The 7,623-nt window shown below is 46.7% G+C and overlaps 1 pseudogene; it reads left to right on the forward strand.

Annotated features, from left to right (window-relative positions):
- Positions 1 to 6,895: 6,895 nt before the first annotated feature.
- LOC129342745 (U5 spliceosomal RNA) lies at positions 6,896 to 6,967 on the forward strand (annotated as a pseudogene).
- The last annotated feature ends 656 nt before the right edge of the window (positions 6,968 to 7,623 follow it).

Here is a 7,623-nt window from a genome sequence, read left to right on the forward strand (position 1 = left end):
TTATTAGCAGAGCAGGTTATTCAGCACAACTAGGCATGTGAATGTGTGCTGATAATAAACTTACACAGAAATGTTTCCTTTAGTAAAGAAAATAGAAGTCTTTTTATTTTAAGAACTCCACTTCGGATAGGAAAGAGAAGAAATAGAGTCTAGTCTAATCTGTCTAAGCCAGGATGCCAGTTGATGCAGCCGAAACAAAACTTACTACAATGGATGACAGTATAAAAGTAACGAAACTGTGTGTCAAATGACTTAAATAAATATTCCAAATCAACAGGCTTGTAGTACAATCATTTACAAATCATATCAAAGCCTTGTGGCTACGCAAAACCTCTGAGGCAATCTCTACATGTACATCATACAGGTGTGACATAACGTTTAGACCTTCTCATGAGTGAACCTGCCTGCCTTCCTGTCCACTGAACTGCTTAGGGCTGCCAGCTCAGACCTCGATCATTACACACCTGCTTCAGCAAAAGCACCGGAAAACCCATAATAGACGTTTTGAAACGTCTGTCTACACTTGCTGGAAGCCTGCATTAAATTTCCAAATTATAGACAGTATGAAGGTGTCCAGACGGTTGATAGTTATTTTTTATAAACCTGCCTCGAAGGTAATGTTTTGTTTTTAAATAATGAAAGCAAAGTTTATTTGTGGAGGTGATCAGGTGAACTTTCTTAACATTTTTTTCTTTATTACTTTTTTGAGGTAGAGGAGGAGGTATGGTAGGTTAAAAAATAGCATGAGAGCAATAGAGGCCGAACTAGATGTTATGTATAGTTCTGTGATTAAGGATTTAAAAGCCCCTCCCCCACTCCCTCCATCTGTCTCTTCTTCAGATTACACGTACAGTGACAGCAGCTTGTCAACAAATAAATATCATTGATAGGAATCACAAGCCGCATGTAGTTCTGCCATAACTTGTATCCTTATATATGTCTCTTGGGCTCCTGAGCAGAGTGCTAGAATACAATCCGTTGCACATATGTGGAAATTCTCAGTAGTGGAATTGCCGGCCTTCCCAAGTGGTCTTGGAAGCTGTATTTTAAAACCACAGCTACACAATTTCCTCTGAAGACTCTGACAGGTGATCATGTATCGCAGCCATAAAAGTCAACACCTGGTACTGGATACAGTGCAAGCTGCCATTCAAGTGCAAGATAGGCCTAGACTAGAGCACATGAAGCCACTTACACTAGACTCTGTTGGCCCATCCAGGGCTACTCTGATTGGCAGCATGTCTCAGATGGAGGTTTTCCACATCACCAGCTACCTGATACCTTGAACTGGATTGAACCTGGGACCTTCTATGTGTAAAGCAGCTATTCTGCTGTTGTACTATGGGCCAAGTTTATGCCCCCCCCAGTTCTTTATTTTAGGTAGTTTTGTGTTTTTAAAATGTACAGCAAGTAAGGATCAGTATGTAGAATGAAGTTAAAATAAAGGGTTTTTTTAAATGGATCAGTGAAACATTCTACTTGAACTTTAGGGTTACCACAAATATCCTGTGCTTCAGTTTATAAATTAACCTCTAACATTAATGGATCAGGCTAATGTCTCCAAGAAACTCTTAATTCTGTGAAAGCTTTGATTCATATTTCCCAGAGGTTTTCTACTGTGTATTAATGCTATGGGCCTTTACACTCTGTCCTTTGTCATCTCAAGAGCGACACTGAATCCTGCTGCTAGAACACCATAAGCAAAATTGTACCCCTCTGCACCCACTGATTTCATTGAAGTCAACGGCCTTAGGCTGGAGTAACTCTCCATAGGATTGCACTGCTGAAGAGGCATGATTCTGCGCAGGATTGCACCATTAATGCCTTCAATAATGCCTCTGTCCTCTCCTCCTAAACCTGATATTCATATTTTTGTTGACTGATCTGTGGTAAAGATCATGCAGCACAAGACAAGTCTGCACGTGTGTTCTTGAGTTGCTCATGTGACAATGGGAAGAAGGAACTGAGATGCTGGGCCTAACCTAGGCTGGCCAGCCTCCAGGTGGTGGCTGGAGATCTCCCAGGATTACAACTGCTCTCCAGACTGAGATCAGTTTCCCTGGAGAAAATGGCTGCTCTGAAGGGTGAACTCCATGGCATTATACCCCACTGAGGCCTCTCCCCTCCCCAAACCCTGCCCTCTCCAAGCTCCACCCCCAAAATCTCCAGGAATTTCCCAACCTGGAGCTGGCAACCCTAACCTAACCTTCGGTAAAATTTTAAATTAGAGGAAAAGATTTATATGGCTATTAACCTGTTGTGTGGCTATTTACCTGTTCATTACATGTATGCCTCACTCCTTTTCTATGGAACTCAGTGTTTTGCATTTTCCAGGGTGCACGGGGTCAGACTTCCTTACTGTGTATATATTTTGCTCTCTAATTTCCTCTCTAATTTTACTTTCTAATTTCCTTCTCACACAAGCAACACATGACATTTTGCTGTCAGAGCATTTTTTTTTTAAAAAACCACCCTATGAAGACTGGGGCTGGTTTACCACTCAATAATAATAATAATAACATTCGATTTATATACCGCCCTTCAGGATGACTTAACATCCCCTTAAAGCAGTCTACAAAGTATGTCTTTATTATCCCCACAACAACAAAACACCCTGTGAGGTGGGTGGGGCAGAGAGAGCTCTGAGAGAGCTGTGACTGACCCAAGGTCACCCAGCTGGCTTCGAGCGGAGGAGTGGGGAATCAAAACCGGCTCTCCAGATTAGAGTCCTGCTGCTCTTAACTACGACACCAAACTGGCTCTCAAGGGACCCAAGTGGCTTTTTGGTGCCCCCAAGTGCCTCGACATGCCTCCTGGCTTGGGTCCATGGCTGGCTGTTGGGGCACTGCTTCTGACTGCACCCAGTGAGGGTGGCATGAGAAGAGGGTGCTTTGGGCAACAAAATGTCCTGAGCTGGCCCTGGTAAAATATACAGGAAAAAAAATACAATGTTCATAAATTAAGAGGAAAGGCCACCATATGGTGACTTCATCAAGGTGAATGTGAGAGCGAGGACTCTGAAAAACACCAGGAGCTGGTGTGAGATGAAAAGGAAGCAGGCATGTAGCTGGTCTTTAGAGCAGGGGAAAAGACATATTTATGTCCCCAGCCATCGGATAGCTTTGCTGGGTGGCCATTTAGAGACTGTGATGGGGCTGACTCCCAGCCTATACTACGGCCTGCTGGTCTCTGCTGTAGCTGCAGGCGAGTCTCAGCTGGCGCAAACCTTGTCAGTGTGAAAGCATATGCTCCCACTTGGCTTCTCTGCTCCCCCCTCGCCTTTATCCCGGGAGCTGATTGGTCCATGAGGACCACACCCGGCTTCCACACCTCCTTGGCCACTTTTTCCGCCATTTTTTTTTGTTTCTGAATAGGACAGCCATGTTGCTGCATCACAATGTTAACTCAAAATTTTGAATTATCACAGTGAGAGGGGTGGACTTTTTTTTTTAATGTGTTGGTAGGAGCAACATTGTAGCATTACTGTGCTGGGGAATCAAAGGTTTTGTTGAGAATCCCCAATGTTGCAGCGTGCTTTCTTTTTTAAGTAAAACTTTATTTTTTTTTTTAAAAAAAAGAAATGAGCGATTGCTAAACGAGACAGGAACATTCCCTGGATCCCTCCAAGTTCTCTTTGTTCATTTTTTTGATTGCTATATGGAGCAGCACCCTTATATTTGCAATGCGCGTTGCAAGTTTGGGCAGCCCTTTCTAGGGTGTTGTTTTCAGGACCAAGTGAGCCCAGGCCCAGAGCAAATGAGCCCTGGTCAGACTTCCACCCACATCCACGCTGACCCGGCACGACTTTTCCTCAGAGGTGAGGGAAGGAGGCGGAGACAAAGCCAGGCAGTAAGTTTTTGAATACAGAAGTAACGTTTATTAAGTTCACACCAAAGAAACTCAGTTCCTCATTGGATTCCCCTCACCCACTAAACACAGATTGAGACTTGCCAACATACATCCCTAGGCTGGCTTTAAATGCAGCTGACACAGTTCTAAGAAGAAAATCCTGAGAGCCAGAGAAGGAGATTCTGCTCCGCTTTGCCCTTTGCTGGTTTTTATACCCCTTTAGGTCTCCGGCCCAACCACAGGCCCTCCTCGTCTCCAGGAAAGGGGCAGGAATCGGCCGTGTCCAGGAGAGGCCTGTTTGGGATGGCCTGGTAAAGACGGTTCCTTTTCTTACCAGCAGGTTGCTGCTTTTGGCGATTGTATGCAGTCTGTCCCAGGGATGTCTTCAGTCTCTCGACCGGAGGGTCCCACCAGCACTATAGCTAAGATAACGACGTAGCAGGACAGCGATGGGGGAGGCAGCCACGCCCCTTTATGTTCCTTGTAAACACTGATAAGCATCTTCTGCTTTGCCACTTACGGTTGCTGCAAACAGGGAAAGTATCTCCTGCTTGGTAGCTTTGGGTTCACTGCAGACAACGGGGGCGACGTGTCAGCTTGTTGTAGCTTCTCTTCATACAACCAGAAAAGTGGACACGATCAACCCCAGGCGCACCCACACATTTGTGCGTTCAGCCTAGCGTTCCGCAAAACAGGTATCAGCTAATAATAAGAAAAAAATAAATTCCATTACGGTGGATGCAAGATCGCATTGCATGTGGGACAGAATAAAGCATAAATTCAAGCAGGGACGGAGCTTACAGTCTGCCCATTTGCCTCTGGCCCTTGTACAGAAAAATGCAGACTTGCTATGGACTTCCTCTGCTTACTATAGGCAGACCGCAATGCTTTGGCAGTCAGATGGTGTTTGCTTTTACTGCTATTTCCTTGCTGTATGTGAGACTTTGCATGATGCAGTGATAGTCTTTCATGCTGCTTGTTGTGGTTGGAATGAAGTTGGAATGAAACTGAGCCCTGCGGCACCCCACTGGACACCTCCCTCCAATCTGATGAAACGCCGTTGACCACCACTCTTTGAGTGCGGTCCTCCAACCAGTTCCCTATCCACCGAACTGTTCTATAGTCCACTCCACAGTCTTCCAGTTTGCCTGTCAGAATGTCCTGGGGGACCTTATCAAAAGCTTTACTGAAATCCAGATAAATCACGTCAACAGAGTTCCCCCGATCCAGTAAGCTGGTCACTCGATCAAAGAAGGAAACCAGGTTGGTCTGGCAGGATCTGTTAGGGACAAAACCATGCTGACTTCCCCGGATCACTGAGCGGTCCTTCAGATGCTTACAGATTGATCCCTTTAAAATCTGCTCTAATGTCTTCCCAGCAACAGAAGTCAGACTGACCAGCCTGTAGTTTCCCGGGTCATCCTTCCTCCCTTTCTTAAAGATTGGGATAACATTTGCTCTTCTCCAATCTTGTGGCACATCCCCAGTCCTCCAGGAGGCCTTGAAGATGATGGACGGGGGTTCTGCAAGTTCTCTAGAAAGTTCTTTCAGCACTCTTGGGTGCACCCCATGCGGCCCAGGGGATTTGTATTCATCCAGTGCAGCCAGATGCCTCTCCACAACCTCTCTGTCAATGTCAATTAGCCACTCAGGTGTCCTGCCACATTTTCTACTATCTCGAGATGTGCCTGAGTTCTTCAGGGAGAAAACAAAGGCAACTGTCAACTTGCTTGTTTGCTTGCTTGCTTTTCTTCTGAGCAATCCTATGGACACATCTGTGGATTTGATATGATTCCTGAATAAAGCCTTTTCAACCAAGATCATGGATTTCTTGCTGTGAGGGTACAGGGGTCTATCTGCCATAGCCTGTCATCCATAGACTGACAGCATCCCTTCCATCCCCGCAAGGGCACCTAGAATCGCCTTCTGCCAATCATGGGGAAGGCATCCAACTGTCCCTTTCTGCTGTGTCGCACAGGTGGGATCTTCAGACTGCAGTGCTGTGCTTTCCTGGCTGGCTGCCAAGCTTTCCCTGCTGAGTGCCTCAGGTTGCCACACCTGGGATGGCTTTGCTCCCATCTTTTCCTGCTCCTGGCTAATCCCCTCTAGCTTGCCTGGATGCTGGGGTGTGGTCCGGACCTGTCTTTGCTGCTGCTTTTCCTCCCCTGCCGGTACGGTTGCTGGCTGGCTTGCTGGCTGACTGCCCTTGCTTTCTGAGCCTTCTCCCTTGGGGCTGTTCACTCCCTGGTGGTCCTCACTCTCCTGGCCTGACCCTTGGACCTTCCCCGGAGGGTGGGGCTAGCTGGCTTCCACCTGCCCTGCCTGACTCTCTGGGGCTTGGGTGCTCCTCTACCCTCCTGAGACTGGGGCGTCTCTCTCCTTCTGTTGTTGGCCTGGTCTGGTCCTGGGTGTCCATTGATGTGTCTGGGTAGCTGTCCCCCAGCTGCCTCCCATCCCCTTCTTCTGGCAAGTTCAGGGGCTGGGGCCTAGACTCCAGACTTGCACATCCAATCGTGTCCGTCACGTCCCCAGGGTTGTCACTGCCCCCCATCTAGGGGGCTTAGAATAGCCTTCTTGGAAGGTGGGCGAGGTGGGCATCTCTCACCGCCCTTTTCCCAGGGACTTACAGTCACCCTCCCCAAAGGGGGAAAGACAGCTGTTCCTGTCCCTGCCGTTGAGGTGATTTTCTGCTTCTGCAGACTTCTCAGACGGTGCAAACACGCCCATCGCCCTCAGGCACATCTTATTCTGCTTCCTGGGGGCGGGGGCGGGATCCCCTTGCGGCCACTCTGTGGGTCCAATGCTGCTACATTTAGGGGACAACTTTCTCTGTGGTTTTTGTCTCTTTCACCACTCCCATGGGGGCGGGAAATGGCCCCCTGCAAGATATCGGTGGGGAAGGCATCCATCCATTCCCTTCTGTTAATCGTGAGACGTGACTCTTTCATGAGCCAGACTCATTCCTCGTCCAGTGCCTGAAGTAGAGCAATTGCAAACTGACATTCAGGTCTCTTCAGTCCCTTCTGTTTTCAGGGTGGGGCCTGGGTCTGCTTTCTCTTCAGATCGCACAAATCTTTCGCCTTTTACTAAGGATTTCCGTGGCAAGTGCATATTATGAAATGGGACAAGATAATGTTGAATCCATTGATGTTAGTACCACTCTGTATATAAACGGACCTAAGAGGCTTCCTGTCATGCCGTGTTCCCCCTCCCTTGTTCCCGTGTCAGTTCAAGCAGGGCCACGTGCACGAGCTCTTATATTGGGTGTGTGTGTGTGTGTTAAAGTTTAAATTACCCTCCCCCAAAATTAAGTTATGCAAAACCTTCCCTGTGGTGAAAACAACTAAAATCCAAGTAACAGTCTCTGTTCTGTATTGGTAGAATCTTTTGAGTGGACTGCGTTTGTGGAATACTTAACAGTGAATCAAACAATTCTCTCTAGTCCCACTGCCCCTAACATTTAATTTAATATGCACCACCAGTACACAATACAGAATTTTAGTAATTGGTTGTGTGTAAATAAAATATGATTGGAAGAATTTCATTGTATATGTGATCATGTCCGGAGAGAGCAAAAGTCATCTAAAAAAAACAATATGCACAGAGGAAATGAAATACAGACATTGCTTAAAGCTAAACCCCCTCCCCCCTTCTTTGTTTTTATAAATTGGTTTTCATTTTATTGTATGTTGATACACAGTTAGATTTCTCTGTACACCCTCAAAGTAGATTTCTGGCTCACAACATTGGTCCGCTTAGAGGGAACATTGCCCC

The sequence above is a fragment of the Eublepharis macularius genome, chromosome 14, assembly GCF_028583425.1.
Source record: "Eublepharis macularius isolate TG4126 chromosome 14, MPM_Emac_v1.0, whole genome shotgun sequence".
NCBI classification, from domain to species: domain Eukaryota; kingdom Metazoa; phylum Chordata; class Lepidosauria; order Squamata; family Eublepharidae; genus Eublepharis; species Eublepharis macularius.